The following is an 18,457-nucleotide window of genomic DNA, read 5'->3' on the forward strand; positions in this document are numbered from 1 at the left end:
AAGTAAGGGGTTGATTTGAAGAACAAGGCTAATGACATACAGCTCGTTCAAGTACATGGCAAAACTCAAGACCCTGACAAGGAAAACGAATGCGATTTGCTGCTGTAGGCCAGGGGCAGCCGTGGCAGGTTTCCTGGGCTGCGGTTCAGGACTGCCAGTAGGAAGCACGGAGAGATGAGGGGATCCTGTGAGAGGGGGTCCATCTGGAAGGAATGTGGACAATCAAGGCAGTGGAAGTGGAGGGTAAGAATGAGGGCATCTCAGCCATGGGAAAAACGTTTGGAGGGGATCCCCTGGCTTCTGGTAGGGCCTGAACAAGGCAGCAATTAGAAGCACAGGCTCTGATGCAGGCAAGATTCAAGTCCTGGCTGATCTCCCCAGGCAAGGCACTGAATCTCTCTGTGCCTTCGTTTGCTCAGGTGTGAGCTCACCTCACGGAGCACTGACTGTACCTCAACCCCCTCCCCTGTGAAATAGAGTCGCACAGAGCCCTCATTTGCAGGGTGTGTAAGCATTGAGGGAATTTATGATGCGAAGCACACACATATGCCTGCAGAGTCAGCACTCCATAGGCGTCAACTCTCCTTCTTTCCGCGGCTCCTGTCCTGACTGTTCTTCCATATGAATACGGGTGCAAAACACCTTGTGTTGGTTACTCCGCATTGGCCCACTCATTCTGCCCCCTCTCTCACCCGCTGGTCCCCAAGGGGTCACCTTTAAAACTCCCATGGTTCCTTCACCAGGATTCAAGATACTCCCGCAGTGGAAGGACGGGACCCATGCCCACTTCTCTTCCCACCCACCTTATAGGGGATGGTCACCACCCTCCAATGGCCGGGTTACAATGTTGCCCACCACTGTATTAAACTAGAATCTGCATCACTGACCAGAAAGAGACTCGAACACCATGTTAACCCTGGAAGTGATGGGAAATGCAGAAGCTATTTGAGCAAGGAAGAGTCAGGGTGGCCCTAAAGAGAGGAATCTGGTGACAGACAGTATTTTTAAAAAGATCCATAACCCGGTCACCCAATCTTTCGGTTCCCAAGCAGCCTGTCTACTCCTTTTCTTTCCTTCCTTGTCTCCCTCCCTCCCTCCCTCCCTTTCTCCTATCCTTCCTTCCTTCCATCCTTCCTTCCTTTCTTGCTTCCTTCCTTCTTTTCTAGGTATTGGAGGCGGGGGGGGGGGTGGGGGGGGGTCCCCAATTTAATGCAAGCGTTGATAGCAACACCAGCAAGTCATGACACAATCTCCCAGACATTGCAGAGGCGATGCTTGTGCCACGCAGCAAAGTTTCCACAGTGTTGCAAATTAGACCTGTTGCTCAATGGCCCATCAGAACCTCTCCAAGCCTCTGTGTGAGAGCCACTTGTGCCACAGACAGCGATTTCACCCCTTTCTGCTCCCCTCTGCCCATGCTCCAACGCCAGCATTAGCAGCAAGTGGAAGAGCCTTCTGAGAAGTGGCAAATGATACACCCACGGGAGCCAGGACACAGGGGCCTTGCGTCTTGGATTATAGTTGTCCTGGCAAGAGAAGCGCTACAGATTGCTGAAAGCTGCAAGCATGCGCTCACTCCTTAGACAGCCAGTCTACAGGATCAGAAGACCCCACCCCCGGGACACCAGAGACCCAGTGGAAGTAAAGTCTATAGGCCACAAGGAAGTTGGCAAGAAATGTTTTGCTCAGATCCCCCTCCTCTGAAGAGGCAGCGAGAGAAGAAGGAGAGCTCGTTCACTCTGTGTGCCTACAAGCACCATGCCCAGATAGCTCTCTCCTCCTTTAAGTGATAAATGGGGACGGGGGGAGGGGGGGGGGGGGGAGAAGCCTCTGCAAAGATCAGAGGAGGCTGTAGACTGAAGAAATTAAGAAAGTTGTCAAAGAACTACCTTCACAGGGAAAGAGCATATTTGTTTAAATGACCTGCAAAAAACAAACTGTAAATTTCAGGGAGCATTTGCGGAGCAATCTCCATAAAATTTTAGAAAACTTGGGAATCCATGGAACATTAATGATAATAAGACAATAGCTGAGATTAAATGGGAGATGTGAGAGCAGGCAGAAATAATAAGATATAATAATGGACATTTATGTAGAAATAATTTCAAACTCATAGAAAAATTGCAAGAATAAGAATAGTCCAAAATATACCCATTTATTATTCTTTACCCAGAGTTACCTATTATTAACATTTTGCCACATGTTAACGTTTTGCTTATCATTCTCTTTCTCTCTCTCTCTCTCTCTCTCTCTCTCTCTCTCCCCCCCTCCACCTCTCTCTCTAAATTATAAAATCCACAGTCTGTAAAATGTGACATTGGATTTATGTGCTGCTCTCAAAAGAATGAGCAGGATTGCTCAAGATCATTAGTACACGGGAAAGGAGGGGCTGGCAACATTTGGGAAGACGGAATTGAGATTGCTGGGGCCGGATGGTTTCTGCATTTAGATTATGTCTTGTTTTGGAAGGTATGGTGGTGCATATACTCTATCTTGTGTAGCTCTTTCCAGGGTTTGAGGTGGCACCCATAATCAAATGCATTAACATTCCTCTGGTCGCAATATGAATATTCATGCCAAGTAGGAAAAATGAAGATAAATAAATGGCTTCAGTCAGTTTCCATCAAGGTTAGCCACTACATAAATCCAGATCAGTTGAGGGTATTCTGGCAAGTAGTTATGAGCAGAATATAATTAATAATATAATAACTATGTATGGTGTCAGATGGGTGTGAGATTTATTGGGATGATCACTTATTAAGTTATGTAATGTCTAACCCAGCCGTGGGCAAGCTATGGCCCGCAGGCCGGATCCGGCCCGTTTGAAATGAATAAAACTAAAAAAAAAAAAGACCGTACCCTTTTATGTAATGCTGTTTACTTTGAATTTATATTAGTTCACACAAACACTCCATCCATGCTTTTGTTCCGGCCCTCCGGTCCAGTTTAAGAACCCATTGTGGCCCTCGAGTCAAAAAGTTTGCCCACCCCTGCTGGGCTGTACACCTGAAAATAATATAATAATGTAAGAATTTTAAAAAATAAATAAATAAAAATAATGTATGTCAGCTGCATTGGAAAGTAAAAAAAAGATGAAATGTTTTATTTAAAAAGAAACAAAAGAAAAAAGTAAATAAAAAATAAAAGAATCTGAGTTATATCTAAGAACCCTCCTGTCCTCAGAGAGCTAAGAGATTCTCCTCTACTGACTCCCTTGTCATGAGCACAGATATGGACCCCATAGCTGCACATTCTGTACCAAAGTAAACAGTACATGCCTGCTGAACATCTTCCAAATTCTCTCTTTAAAAAAAAAAAAAATCTCATGATGGCAAAGATAATATTTGAAGGGTATCTTTTTCCTATTGAATTTAAGACCACTTTATATATTCCAGATCTTAAAATATTCACAAATGCTGAAATTATTAAACTAATTTTCATTTCGACATTTAACTTGGTTGAAAAGGCCCTTTGCCATGTGGAAATTTTAGTTTTTATGTGGACAAATTCATCCAACTTTTGCTTTTCAGCTGGCTGAGAATAGCCTTCCCTAAGCCAAGTTTGTAGAATTAGTTTCCTATGTTTTCCTCCAATTCCTTTAAGGTTTTATTTGTACATCTTAATATTTAATTCTTTTGGAAGAAATATGAGTTTTGGGATTTTGGTCATTGAGTCCAATATTGTTGACTAAATAATCCATTTCATTGATTTGAAATGACACTTTTATCATACTAAAGGCCCAGGAATGCATGAGGCTGGTTCTTGTTTCTGTGTTCTCGTTTATTTTTTCTATTTGCCTTTTCCTGCACCCGGCAGAGTCTTTAAATCCCTGGACCTTTCAAAAAATTATTATATCTGTTAAGACAAACAATCCCTATTTCTCTTTTTTATTCAAAAACATCTAGGCCAGCGGTTCTCAACATTTGGCAGTCGAACGACCCTTTCACAGGGGTCGCCTAAGACCATCCTGCATATCAGATATTTACATTACAATTCATAACAGTAGCAACATTACAGTTGTGAAGTAGCAATGAAAATAATTTTATGGTTGGGTCACAACATGAGGAACTGTATTTAAAGGGCCAGAAGGTTGAGAACCACTGACTAGGCCATTTTCCAACATTTATTCCTTTTGTTCACATTTAGAATCAATTTTTTAAATTCTAAAATATTCAATTAGAATTTTGAATGTGGTTGAAGTGAATTTGTAGATTGATTTAAGAGAAATTGCTATCTTCAAAATATCATCTCCTTTTCCAGGAAAAGCACTGCTTATTGAGGTCTTTTTTTATGTCTTTAGTTTACTTTTGTTATTATTGTTTTCCTCACATGGGTCTTTGACACTTTATTTTTATGGTAACAGTTTCATTGAAGAATTAAAGTCGTGTATCACACAATTCACTAATTTAAAGCATAAAATTTAGTACTTTTTAGTATATTCACAAAGTTGTGCACCTCTCACCACATTCAATTACAGAACATTTTCATCTCCTCAAAAAGAAACCCCGCACCCTTTAGCTATTACCTACCCTCCTCCCCACCTATCATCCCCCAGCCCTTATGCAATAACTAATCTACTTTCTTCCTCTATATATTTACCAATTCTGGACATTTCATATAAAAACTCATATAATATATGGTCTTTTGTGACTAGCTTCTTTCACTTGATATATTTTCAAAGTTCAATCATGTAATAGAATGCATCAGTACTTCATTCTTTTTCATGGTCAAATAAAATCCCATTCCACATCTTCTTTGTCCATCCATCGTTCAGTTGGCATGTAAATTGTTTTTACCATTTGGCTGCTATGAATAATGCTGCTATGAGCATTTGTGTAGAAGTTTTTATGTGAACATATTTCAAGTCTCTTGAAAATGGAATTGCTGAGTCAAAGGGTAAGTCCATGTTTAACCTTTTGACTTAACTTATTGTTAAGCTGCCAGACTGCTTTCCAAAGTGGCTGCCCCATTGGACATTCCCACCAGCAGTATGTGAGGGTTCCAATTTCTCCACATCTTTGCTAACAATGGCTATTATCTGACTTTTAGATTAGAGCTCTTCTAGTGTGAAGTGGTATCTCATTGTGGTATTGATTTTCATTTCCCTGAAAACTAATGATGTTGGACATCTATTCATGTGCTGATGGACCATTTGTACATCTTCTTTGGAGAAATATTTACTCAGATTCTTTGTCCATTTCTTAATTGTGTGATTTGTCTCTTTGTTATTGAGTTGTGTTTTTACATAGTCTACATACAATTCCTTTATCGGATACATGATTTGCAAATATTTTGTCCCATTCTGTGGGTTGTGTTTTTACTTTCTTGAGAGTGTCCGTTGAAGCACAAATATTTTTAATTTTAATGAAGTCCAAATTTATCTATTTTTTCTTTTGTTGCTATTTTTTTCTACTGTTGGTTTTATATCTAAAAATCTATTGCCAAATCCAAGGACATGAAGATTTACTCCTATGTTTTCTTCTAAGGGTTTTGTAGTTTGGGCACTTACGTTGAGGTCTTTGATCCATTTATAGTTAACTCATGTGGCGTGATGTAAGGGTCCCACTGCATTGTTTTGCATGAGGCTATCCAGTTGTCCCAGCACCATTTGTTGAACAGATTGTTCTTTCCCCATTGAACAGACTTGGCACTCTTGTTAAAAATTAGGTGGTCACACAGAGAGCAGGCCGGCAGCTATTGGAAAGGTGGGGGTGGAGGAATTGAGCAAAAAAGGAAAAAAAGAGAGAGAAACTCATGGACACTGGTAATAGTGTGGTGATTGCTGGGGGGTAGCAGTGGGGTAGAGGGGGACAAAGTGAGAACAAATGGTGATGGACAGAGACTTGACTTGAGGTGGCGACCACATAATGGTATACAGATGATGTGTTGTACAACTGTGTATCTGAAACATGTATAATTTTGTTAACCAGTGTCACCCCAATAAATTCAATAAAAGGGGGGAAAAATTAGGTGACCGTAGATACAGAGGTTTTTTTTCCAGACTTTTAATCTTTATTATTTCCTTCCTTGTACCTACTCTGGGCATTGTTTATTTTTATTTTTCTAGTTCTTTCAGGTATAGGGTTAGATTGTTTGAGATTTTTGTTGCTTCTTGAGGTAGGCCTGCAATGCTATGAACTTCCCTCTCAGGACTACTTTCGCTGTGTCCCATAGATTTGAGGTTGTTGTCTGTTCATTTTCAGTTGTTTCCAGGTAATTTTGATTTCTTCCTTGAGCGCATGGTTAACCCATTTGTTGTTTAATAACATTCTATTTTGCCCTCATGTGTTTGAATGTTTTTCAGTTTTTTATTGTAGTTGATTCCTAGCTTTATAACATTGTGGTCAGAGAAGATGCTTGATATGAGTTCAATTTTCTTGAATTTGTTAATACTTAACCTGTGTCCTAACACGCGGTCTGCCTTTGAGAATGTTTTATGTGCACTTGAGAAGAATGTATATTCTGCTGCTTTGAGATTAAATGTTCTGTAAATATCAGTTAAATCCATCTGATGCAGTGTGTCATTTAAGGTCACTGTTGCCTTGTTGATTTTTTTTGCCTGGAAGATCTATACATTGATGACAGTGAAGTGTTAAAATCCCCAACTATGACTGTATTGCTATCTGTCCACCAAGATTCTCTATATATATTTAGGTATGCGTACTGGAGATATATATATATTTACAAGAGTTATATCCTCTTGTTGGATCAATCCCTTTAGTACTATATGGTGATCTTTGTCTCTTTTATGGCCTATGTTTTGAAGTCTATTTTGTCAGATATAAATATCGCTACCCCAGCTTTTTTTGTTTTGTTTCCATTGGCATGGAATATTTTCCCCCACTGAGCCACGCCGGCTGTGCCCTCCTGCACTTATTAATTGGAATTTATCTGTAACGAAGAAGTTAACTCACTTCTCAACATCAATAATTAAGCCACACTCCAGTCAAGAGAGCCTGGGACAAGAGGAAGAGCAAAGCCTGCAAGGACAAAGGGTAGTCAGAGTCACTTTTTAACTCAGCCCTTCTCCCTGCTCACTTTCTACCCTTTTGTTGCCTCCTCCCACCCCGACCTGGGCTGTGACTGACCTCTGAGGCCAAGCATGGATCCTGTGTGTGTGTCTCCACACAGCCGTACCTGCTGCCTTCTCTCACCTCCAACATACCCTGCCCTGTGAGGAAACCTCCTTGGTTGGGGCACATATGGGAGGCGATGAATTGATTTTCCCTCTTACATTGATGTTTCTGTCTCTCTTTGTCTCTCTCTCTCTCTCTCTCTCCCTTCCTCCCTCTCTAAAATCAATAAAAACATATCCTTGGGTGAGAATTAAAAAAAATAAAAAAAGAATATAGCCAGTGACTCTCCCCATCTGTAAACACGCAAGTATTTGCACCTACACAAACACATGCATACATAAATATACATACACATGAATGAATACACACATCCATAAACATACATACATACATGTTGTGATTATAGATGTCAGATTATTGTTTTTAAAAAGCAAACAATAAAAGAAGACAGTAACAATAGCTTAGTTTTTTCTAAGCTCAGTGAATCCTTAGAACTTTAAGGGCAGATGCTATTATCATCGCCCTTTACAGACAAAGAAACTGCAGCTTCTATAGCCCGGCACACATCTGTGAGCGGCAAGGCTGGGAACCAAGTCCAGCCTTTGGACCCAAGGCTCATGTCCTGCTCTGAAAATTAATCTTGGAGTTGGTTTGGTCAAAAGTTGTCCACCTTCGTGTCTCTGGTGCCCGTGGGCAGATCAGCGCCTCCTCTCCTCCCCCCCGCCCCCCCTCCTTCCATCCGGAAAGTTGTCAGCTTCACATGGCCGCCACAGTCATTGAGGCTGCCTTTTCCTCGCAGCTTCACCAGCCCTGGGTGGTAGTCACATCTCCTGTGTTTGTCGGCCTGACAGGGCTTTAAAGGTGTTAGTGTTGTTCAGTGTGTGTTAAGTTTGTATAAATTCTCACTCAATTTGCACTGGTTTCTGAGGAGGCCCCCTTCCCTGGGCACTCCCTTTCCAGTGTCCAAAGGAATGGCATCGCCCCTTTGGTGTTCACTGTAGTCTGGGAGCTGGGCGACCTTGAGGTGGTGTCAGGCTTAAAACGGCACCTTTGTTTCTATCTGGTGGCTTGTGTGCTCTTCCTCGGTTGTGAAAAGCACTGCAAGTAGTTTCTACCAGGGGCTCAGTGGGGTTTGGGGTCCCAAGGCTAGTTTTGGGTAACTTTTTTGATGTCTGGGGGTGTCTGTTGGATAAAAATGCAGCCCCGAAGTGCTTGGCCTTCCACAGCAGTAAACGAGGGAGGAAACAGTGGCGGCTTCTCTTGGGGAAGGGGAGGGAGCCAAGAAGCAGGCTGTTCTGCCTTTGGGATGGGCTTCGTTTCTCTACAGGCAGAAAGGCCAGCATCTGGCTGGGGCTGTGAGGAAGGTGCCCTTTAATTCACCTGATATTGTGGCAATACACATTCTATCAGTTGTTCTTAGGGCTATAAACATTTGCATATAAGCTATTTCATCCCATTCGCCTTCATTTATGCAAAACAAATCTAATTGGAGAATGCTGTTATAATTCATGTATAGGTCAGACTTTCCTGCTCCTGAGTTGGTATTGGGGCCAAGTTGTATTACAAAAGAAAATTAATCTTTTTCTTTTTAAGGTCTGAGGCTCAAACTTTTTCCAGTTCTTTAGGATGCATCCCAGCGGGAAATCTTGTGGTACCGAATTTTGGGTTCCCATCTGAAGAAGAGAGGTCATAGGAGAGAATGGGCATATCCGCTCCTTCTCCAATGTTTCCACTCCCGGAGAAGGCGTCTTCTCTGGCCCGGGTTTCCAGAATTAACTGGTCTTACTTTGTAACCCCAATTCCCGGTTGCAGGGCCTATCCCATGCCCTGAGGGTGGCCTTACCAATACCAGGATGTTGGATTTTGCCCCACTCAGGCAGGGGACACAACTCCACTCTGGACTGCTGAGTGTCCCTTATGTCTCTATTCTCATTTAATTTAATACCTTTTGGTGCACTTCTATTCCTTTGAGGCAATAATGCCACGAGTTACTGACCTGTTTTTCCTGCCAAAGATCCTGATGGAGCAAGAATTTCAGTATTTCTAATATCACCAGTCATCGTAAAGATGGGATCCTTCTAGGTTTTGCAATATTCTCATTCCCTCAAAAAATTTTACCAAATATATTTGTCCACTGGAGTGTCTGAAAACTTGCCATTCCTGTCTGCTCCCCAAGTCTTGTGGGTCCCATGGAGCCATGCATAGCAGATGCCTTTGTCCATATCCAAGAAGGTAATTTACTGATATCCCCTATTTTTTTATAAGGTTCAGTAGGACAAAACCAACATTCCCTGCTGTGCCTGTCAGCCTTCTCAAGATATTTAACTATTTTGGGGGGGTGGGGGTAGAGGGCGGGGTCTCAAAGTTAGGTATCAGAGCCCAGAGTACATACATGAAGAAGATCCCTTTATCCCATTTATCCCCCTAATTAAAGGGTGGAGTAAAGGGCCCAGATCAGCCTGGCAAACAGCCTTAAGATCTTAGCCTCGATTGGTTTAACCAGGGTAGCTTGCCTAAGCCTTTGTTTACATAACAACAGTTGTTCCGTTGATAGCTTCTGGCCAGTGCCTTTCTTGACAATGTTTGTAAAGGCAACCTAAGGGAGAGACTTCCTCTGAGTTTTTAGGATAATATTTCTGAAACTTGAGGGGTCCCCAGTTGATTCTCCCCCTTGTCCCCGACAGACACCGCCATCTCCCTTTCTGCATTCCCTACAAGGGGGATACAGATGCAGATAGAGCCACCAGAGATGTGCAGCAGGTTGACAACTGGAAGGTCTCGGAGCGCTGAGTGACCAACCCTGATGTGCGTGTCCGAATGAGCCAGTTAATTACAAGTGAAATGGAAGGCCCTATGAGGCCCCCGCACATCTTAGGTGTCTGCTCAACTCTAGACACCTCAGCAAGGCCCTTACTCGCCTGAGGCCATTTGAGACTCAAACCAGAGGAAAGACTTGCCTCTTTTCTCTTCAGAGCCCAGGCAAGCCCAAGCACTCATTTGGTTTTACTTTCAATTTTTCTGTCCTGGGCACAGGCCCAGTATGTCCTGCTAATCTTCGTTATGCTGCAACCCCCTAAACCCTGATGGCAAAACAGAAAAAGAAATCCCCGAAGGGACTGAACTCACTGATCTGTCAGAGGGAATCAAAGAAAACCAGGCAACTGGGATTGCAGATATCTCCTAATTTTTTAATAAGGATCAGCTAGCAGCAATCCCACTCAGATCCCAGTCACTAATCCATGTTACTGGACAGTCTCCCGAGTCAGAGGGAGAGAGGGCTGTCCCCTCCCCGGCTCTTCTCAATCTCATAAGAAAGATTTCAAATGAGTGACAGAAAGCAGTGTTGAAGCAAAGCAAGTGAATTTATTAAGGAAGCAAGGCAAGCAAATTTATTAAAAACTAGAGGCTCAATGCACGAAATTCGTGCAAGGGCTCGGCCCCCCGCCGCCACCGTGGCTTCGTCCAGAAGGACATCTGGTCTAATTAGCATATTATGCTTTTATTATTATAGATACACTTGGCAGATAGCACAAGGGGCACCCAGCTAGCCTCAGCATGGGCCCAGTGGGAGTTCAAGGAGTTTTATATCTTTCTTACAGATTTCAAGGTTGCTCTGCCAGATATCTTGGGAAGCAGATTAGGTTTCAAAGCCTCCTTCTACATTGTTGCATCTTGTTTGGGTGAGATAAAACTCTCCCTTCTTTCCTTTCCCCTTTCCCCTTCTCCTGCCTTGGCAGTTCTAGGGTGATTTAAGCTATGTCTTCTCTGGTTGGGAAAGGGAGGTATTAGTCATTCGCTCTCAAGTGTCCTTGGTTGGGGGAGATAAGATCTTGCGATTCAAAGCTGGCTGTAAGCTGTCCAAACTGTTTGTCCTTATTTGATTTTCTTGTCTCAGTTTTTCTATTCTACTTGTCCCAGAATTTTTCTAGCTTCTTACTATTTTGCCACACTTATAAGGAGAAGAGATTAGGATACAGACGGGAACAGAGGAAGTACCATGTGAGGATACAGGGAGAAGATGACCAAGGGGATAGACACCATGATCTCAGACTTCCAGCCTCCAGAACTGTGAGAAAATAAATGTCTGTAGTTTAAGCGCCCCCTTGTATAATATTCTCTTACATCCTGAGCAAATGAGTAGGGGGTTGTGCGTGCTTCCGGTTGTGGTGGCCTGTTGGGGCAGCATGGGGCCTCAGAAGCCAGTTCTGGAATCACCAGGACCCTGTGGACGAAAAGGGGCCACATACTAAACCTGACTAGCTCAGAGGAGGCCGGTGTGGCAGTCTTACAAACTCAGAGACCTAGAGTAACCACATAGGATGGTCTGAAATTAAAACTTTTTTTACTAAAAGCAGTTCAAGGCGGGTAGTCATGTCCTAGGACAGTATTTTTCCCAAACAAAGGTCAATTTTTTAACTGAGCCTGTCTGTTGTCTTTTTACATCTAGGATAACATACCTGGTAACACACCTTTGCAATAACTCCCAATCCCTCAAAGCACAAGCACCACACCAGAGGGGAAACCACAAATCCCTAATTGTTATTATCATGTTAATTGTTGACGTTAGCTATCCTATACCCAACTATGTAAAAGAAGTATGTGTCTATCATTTTACTTTTTATCTAACCCCAGAGGTTCCCTCCACTTTGCTTTCTCTTGCCTCCCTAATCTATCACCAATGGATTCTATGTAACCCCCTCATGCCTCCTCTTTTGATTGTAATGCATGAAATAAAATGCAAAACTGCCATTTTCCAGAGCATTTTCTCAATACGTTGAGATTTTGCTTCTCAGTAATTGTCAATTTGGCTCAAATCCTATATAATAAGAGGCTAATATGCAAATCGACCGAACAGCAGAACGACCGGTCGCATGACATGCACTGACCACCAGGGGGCAGACGCTCAATGCAGGAGCTGCCCCCTGGTGGTCAATGTGCTCCCACAGGGGGAGCGCCGCTCAGTCAGAAGCCAGGCTCACGGCTGGCGTGCAGCGGTGGCGGGAGCCTCCCCGGCCTCCACAGGCCAGCAGTCAGACATCCCTCGAGGGCTCTTGGACTATAAGAAGGCGCAGGCCGGGCTGAGGGACCCCCGCTCCCCACCGAGTGCACAAATTTCATGCACCGACGGGCCTCTAGTAAACTCATAAAATTTCTTACAGGTTTGGGCATTTCTTACATTGACAACCCTGTGATGAGTAGGGCATCTTGGTTAGTATCAGACACAGCTTTGGGGACCCAGGAACCCTGGCTATAGTAAGTCAAATTGCCCTCCACCCTGCCCAGGGAGATATTAGAACAGGTAGCCCTACTTTCAGCAACAAAGAGCTGTGGTGGACAGGAAAATGAAGTAATTTTACCACAAGGCCCGGCCTTTTTCTTGTTTGGTTGCATTTCTCTAACTACTAGTCCCAAGTACACCAAAGCTCTGGTTGGCCCCTGGTCGGGACTCTCACTGCTCTGCACATTTCATTTCCCCATAGCAGGGATGGGCCTGCCTTCTTGGCTGCCTGCGACTAGGAAGCCCATAAGGCAGGCCCCAAGCTTCCAATATCTTCCCACCAATCACATGGCAGGTTTGGACAGATGTCCTTAACTTTGCTCCCCTGCACAGAACTCAATAATAAGAAACAAGCATCTTGAAAGAAATATGGACAAAGATTTGAACAGACATTTCACCAAAGAAGATATAAGGATGGCAAATAAGTAGATGAAATAATGCTTGAAATCGGGTAGCTTTAGTCCTTCAAATTCATTCCTTTTCCAAGTTAGTTTTGTTTTTTGCTTGTTTGTTTTTGCATTTCTATATGAATTTGGAAATTTCTGGGAAGTCGATTGAGTTTGCATTGAATCTATAGATCAATGTGGGTACAGTGGACACCCTAACAAAGTTTACCCTTCCAACCAATGAACAAAGAATCTCTGTTTATTTGGGTATTCTTTTATTTTCCTAAAAATGTTTTGTAGTTTTCAGCCTATAGGACTTACGGATTTATCCCTGTTTAATATTTTTTGTTCTACTATAAGTGGTGTTAACTTTCTACTTCAATTTCTGATGTAGCTATTACAGAGAGATTGATTTTTATATCTAGACCTTGTATCCAGCAATCTTGCTAAACTCATTTATTAGTTCTAGTGTCTTTTCTGTATATTCCTTGGATTTTCCATATACGCAGCCATGTCATCTGCAAACAAAAATGCTTTTTACTTCTTCTTCACCAATCTTGATGCATTTTGTTTCTCATTCTTGCCTTATAGAGCTGAGTAGAACCTCCAGTACATTATGCAAAAGAAGTGGTGAGAGTGAACATGTTATCTTGTTGCTGATCTTAAGAAAAAGTACGCAGTGTTTCACCGTTAAATACGATGTTAGCTGGAGGCTTTTTTATAGTCACACTTTATCAGGTTGAGGGAGTTCCCTTTTTTCCTAGTGATCTAAGATTCTTTTTTTATCATCATGAAGGTCTTTATCATCATCATCTTCACACTGAGTAGGCTGAGGGGAAGGAGGCAGGAGGGGCAGTTACTCAGTGTAACTTTACAGAAACACACCATGTTTTGTTGGACTTTTTTCTTTTTTTATTTCTCTAAAACTGTTGCTATACAGTACCAATCCTTCTTCCATTATTTGTTTTCATTTCGGGGCCTGTATCATGAAAGGGTCCATGTCATAAAATAAGTCCAAAGCAGCCTTGAGTAATCAAAACCCTTCTGCCAGATTGTCTAATGTCAATTAATTTTCCGGCTCTACTTCTTCCACATCGTCTTTCTCATCATCTGGCACCAGTTTGGAAGCACTCATCTCCATTCACTTGTCTTCTGTTAATTCCTCTGGTGTGGTGTCAATTAGCTCTTGAATTTCTCCAAGACCCATATCTTGAAACCTTCCACCCCCCACCTTTTATTCTTGCCATATCCATAGTTTCTTTTACTATTTCCTTAATTGGCTCTGTTGTAAATCCTGTGAAGTCATGTACAACATCTGGACACAGTTTTCTCCAGCAGGAACTTATTGTTTCACACTTGATGGCTTTCATGGCTTTTTCTATAACAATGATGGCATCTTTCATGGCTTTTTTTATAACAACGATGGCATCCTTCCAGAATTTCATTGTGTTCTCTCTATTGAGGTTCTCTTCCATAGCGTTGACAACCCTTTCCATAGAGTACGGTACATTGAGCCTTAAAGGTCCTTCTGACCCCCTGATCTAGAAGCTGAATTACAGATGTTGTGTTTGTGGCAAGTAGACCACTTTGATGCCTTCAGTGTTGAGCTCACGGGATTCTGGGTGGCCACGGGCATTATCCAATATCAAAAGTACTTTAAAAGGCAGTCCTTACTGACAAGTTACTTCCTGACTTCATAGACAATAAAGCAATGGAACCAACTCAGGAAAAGGGCTCTCACTGTCCAGGCCTTCTTGTTGTACAACCAAAATCCTGGCAGTGGGTGTCTATCTTTTCCCTTCCAGGCTTGGGGATTAGCAGCTTTACTTGTAAGGGCAGTCCTGATCATAAGCCCGATTGCATTTGCACAAAACAGTAGGGTTAGCCTACCCCTTCCTGCCTTACATCCTGGTGCTTGCTTCTTTTCTTTCGTAATAACTGTCTCGTTGTTGTTTTTTTTAATATATTTTTTGTGTTGATCTCAGAGAGGAAGGGAGAGGGAAAGAGAGATAGAAACATCAATGATGATAGAGAATCATTGATTGGCTGCCTCCTGCACGCCCTGCACTGGGGATCAAGCCCGCAACCGGATCATGTGCCCTGACTGGGAATCAAACCGGCAACACTCAACCACTCTTGGTGCACGTCTGACACTCAACCACTGAGCCACACAGGCTGGGCCTCCATGATTTTCTTAGTGGCATCTGGAAACCTGTCTTCTGCCTCTTGCTCAGCAGAAGCCACTTCTGTTATCTTGACATTTTTAAGCCAAAACCTTTTTCTAAAATGATCAAACTGTTCTTTGCTGGCATTAAATTCTCCAGCTTTAAATCCTTCACCTTCCTCTTGTTTTAAGTTATCATAAAATGACATTGTTTTTTCTTGACTCACATTAGAGTCTATAGGTACACCTTTCTTAGAGCAATCCTCCACACATATAAAAGCTGCATTTTCAATACAAGATAAAAATGTATTTTACAAAAAATTCAAGGTTATTGCACATGGTGGTGAAACTATGGCAACAGCTTCATGAATTTTCTCCTTTCTTTCTTTCTTTCTTTCTTTCTTTCTTTCTTTCTTTCTTTCTTTCTTTCTTTCTTCTTTCTTTCTTTCTTTTTTTCTTCCTTTCTTTCTTAGTGGTCCTTACACTGGATGCAGTTATCTTGAAATGGAGAGCAACCACAACTACAGACCTCACCCTATGGTACGTAACAAGCAATGCACTTTTTCTTGTAACATCATGACTTTTCTCTGCTTCCAGCATCACTGGCTGCACGTCACATGGGTCCCATGGTGTTATTCAAGGCTTATAGTATTGCACTAAACACAGTAAAGAATATGTGAGCACTGCCAGAGATCACCTTTTACTTCCTTATTAAATTTACTAGAGGGACAAACTGCTCACATGGGGATGAGTAATGTCACTGTTTACAGGGGATTCTCACAACACTTGAGCTCACTGCAATAGCAACAGGAGGAGACTACAGAATTGTTACAGTAGTGCAGATTGTACTATTGTATGTAGTTACGGTTGAATACTGTACCTTCACATCTATTTACATTTCTCTCAACTGTATGGCACCATGTATGGTCTGTCAGTGTTTGTGTGCATAAGTTTTGATAAATGTTAAATTTTTATAATTGACTTGTGTATATTTATGGTAGTAAATGACAAAATAGAATAGTATCTGCATATGGTTTATACATTCATGACATACCTAACTTTTTCTTTTAAAAAATATATATATTTCTAGGCTACACAGATTGTCTGCAGTTTTTTTTTCAAATTGTCACAAGTTTCCAAAAAAAAAATTCCAATATATTTATTGAAAAAAATCCAAGTGTATGTTTTTGAGAAATGGGACCAACACTTAAAATTGAGAATGTTTTGCATAAAAGTCAGGATCTCTAGCTTGTCTTTAACAATTGAAGCTCTGGCAACAGGGCAGCAGTCAACTGGAGCTGAGAAGGACCATCCCTGCAGCCTGCTTCCCACCTCCTGCAGGCCAGCGCCCCCACTGTGAGCATGTCTCTCATCCATCAGCTTTACCCACTTACTCTCCCAGCTGGGGCACCTGAGCGTCAGACACCAGCGACAACCCCACAGTGGACTTGACAAGGTTCCCAGTCTGCCTCTCCGCCCGACAGGCCATGTCTCCCAGGCCTCGATGGTTCTGTTCCTGCTCTGTGACTCCGGCCTGAGGACAAGCAGGTCAGCTAACAGTGGGAGAAAACCAGCATCCGAGCCCCCAAGTTGAGGTCCCCAAATGAGGAGAGGAAGAGCCTGGCTGGGCAGGGCTACTTCCTGGCTGGCTCTCTGCTCTCGGGCATAATGTCATCTCAGAGTGGACTCTGAGATGGAAGTCGATGTGCGGGACATGTGCTGCCCTGAAGATCAACACCCGTGGAAGGCAGGAAGGAGGCAAACTGTCTCAGTCAGCTCTGGCTGCTGTAACAGAGTAACAGGCCCTGTGCCACCCTGTGTCATGGGCCTCACAACAGCTCTGCTGGCCCGTATCTTCAGGGTCCCTGCTATGCATGTTTGTAGTTGCTCCAGAATCTCACCCACACCAGAGAGGAACCCCTTCCAGATTCCAGAAGCTTAAGCCCAGGCCAAGGGGCCTCTGGGGGAGAGAAGCCTCAGCATGCTCCCGCCTCCTTGCCCTCTTCCTAAGCCAAGAACCTTCCACTAAAGGATTAATGAGCTCCACTGTGTCCCAGCAGGTGCAAGTTAGACCCTGGGAAGGGCAGAAGGCCCTTCATCCAGGCTCCTGGGCTTTGCCAGCCCAAGGTTCCCACGCCTACCTTCCACCTTGTAAAAGCATGGCCATCCTTTCCTGAGCTCTCTATCCTCTCCCATCAGCTCAACTGGGGGAAGAACCTGAACCTGAGCTGACACAGCGCGGCCTTCTGCCCTCGGTCACACTCCTGACCTTCACAAGCATGCATTTCCCACCCCTCCTCTGCAGCCACACTCCAAGCTCCTCTCGCAGAGGGAGAACCCTATCCTCTGATACCTTTCTTCCCCAGAGCTCAGACCTTTACTTCTCCTGACCTCCACCGCCCATGGGAAGGTCAGCCAGGTCCAAGGGCAGTGGACAAGGTAGGAATGTACAGGTTAAGTGCAGTCCCTGCCTCCTCCCAGCCCAAGCTGTTTCCTGCTCAGTGTTTGTTGAGCCCCATTCCTGTTTACTAAGGGGTCTGGAACAAGCCAGGAAGGTGACCCAGCCCCCAGTGCCTTGCTTATCAGCCAGTTCAAAAATGGGGCAGCAGCTGATCCAGCCAGTTCCCTATCAACAGTAAATAGTTGGGTGGACCCCTCCTCCTTTGGTTGGATCCATGTCTTATGCCCATGCTGTGTTCCAGCCCTTCCTGAAGAAGGGGAGGTGGCCAACCAGGCAGTCCCCAGTTCTGCAGCCCCTCCCAGCCCGCTTCTTGTAGCATCTGGTGTCAGAATCGAGTGTTGATTTCAGCACTTGTCAGAGCTCCTGCCAGGCATCAAGTCTTCAGCGCTCTCACAGGCTGACTTCGCTGGCAGGGCCCCTCCCTCTCTGCATCTGTGCTCTCAGTTAAGTCGCTCAGCAGGCATGCTTGTTTACATACTGTCCATGGCGGCTTTCACGTGGTTGGACAGAAACACATGGGGCCCTCAAAGCTTAAAATACTCACTATCTGGTTCTTTACAGATAAGCTTGCTGACCCCTGGCGTCAGGCAGCATCACTCCCATGCTTGGTGGCTGGTGCTGACAGTCACCCTCGAGGATTCTCACCTCGGTGAGGCCTGCCCAGGCTTCCTCTCAAGGTGGTCTTGGGCTCCCAAGAGCGTGGGAACAGAAGCTGCAAGGCTTCTTGAGGCCCAGGTTCAGAAATCAAATGTCAGTCCCACCACAGCCTAATTCAGGGGGCGGGGAAAAGGAGCCCCCTTGGATGGGAGGTGCAGTGGCCACATCACCAAGAGCCTGTCCTGCGGGTTGGAAAAGCTGCCACCATCATTAAAAACATCACACAGTGTCTTCACCTCAACTCCCCAGCACAGCTATGTCCAGCCCAGGGCTCCTGACAGAGCTTCACTGGCCACCGGGGGAGAATAGAATACAATCTGGTGACCTTCACTGTGGCATTGTGGTGCCCTCAGGCTCAGAGCGCCCATGAAATATTCCAAGTGATGAAAAGTAAGGACCTACAATCAAGACTACTGTACATAGCAAGGCTATCAT

This window comes from Myotis lucifugus, unplaced genomic scaffold (assembly GCF_000147115.1).
Source record: "Myotis lucifugus unplaced genomic scaffold, Myoluc2.0 scaffold_410, whole genome shotgun sequence".
In the NCBI taxonomy this organism is placed as follows: domain Eukaryota; kingdom Metazoa; phylum Chordata; class Mammalia; order Chiroptera; family Vespertilionidae; genus Myotis; species Myotis lucifugus.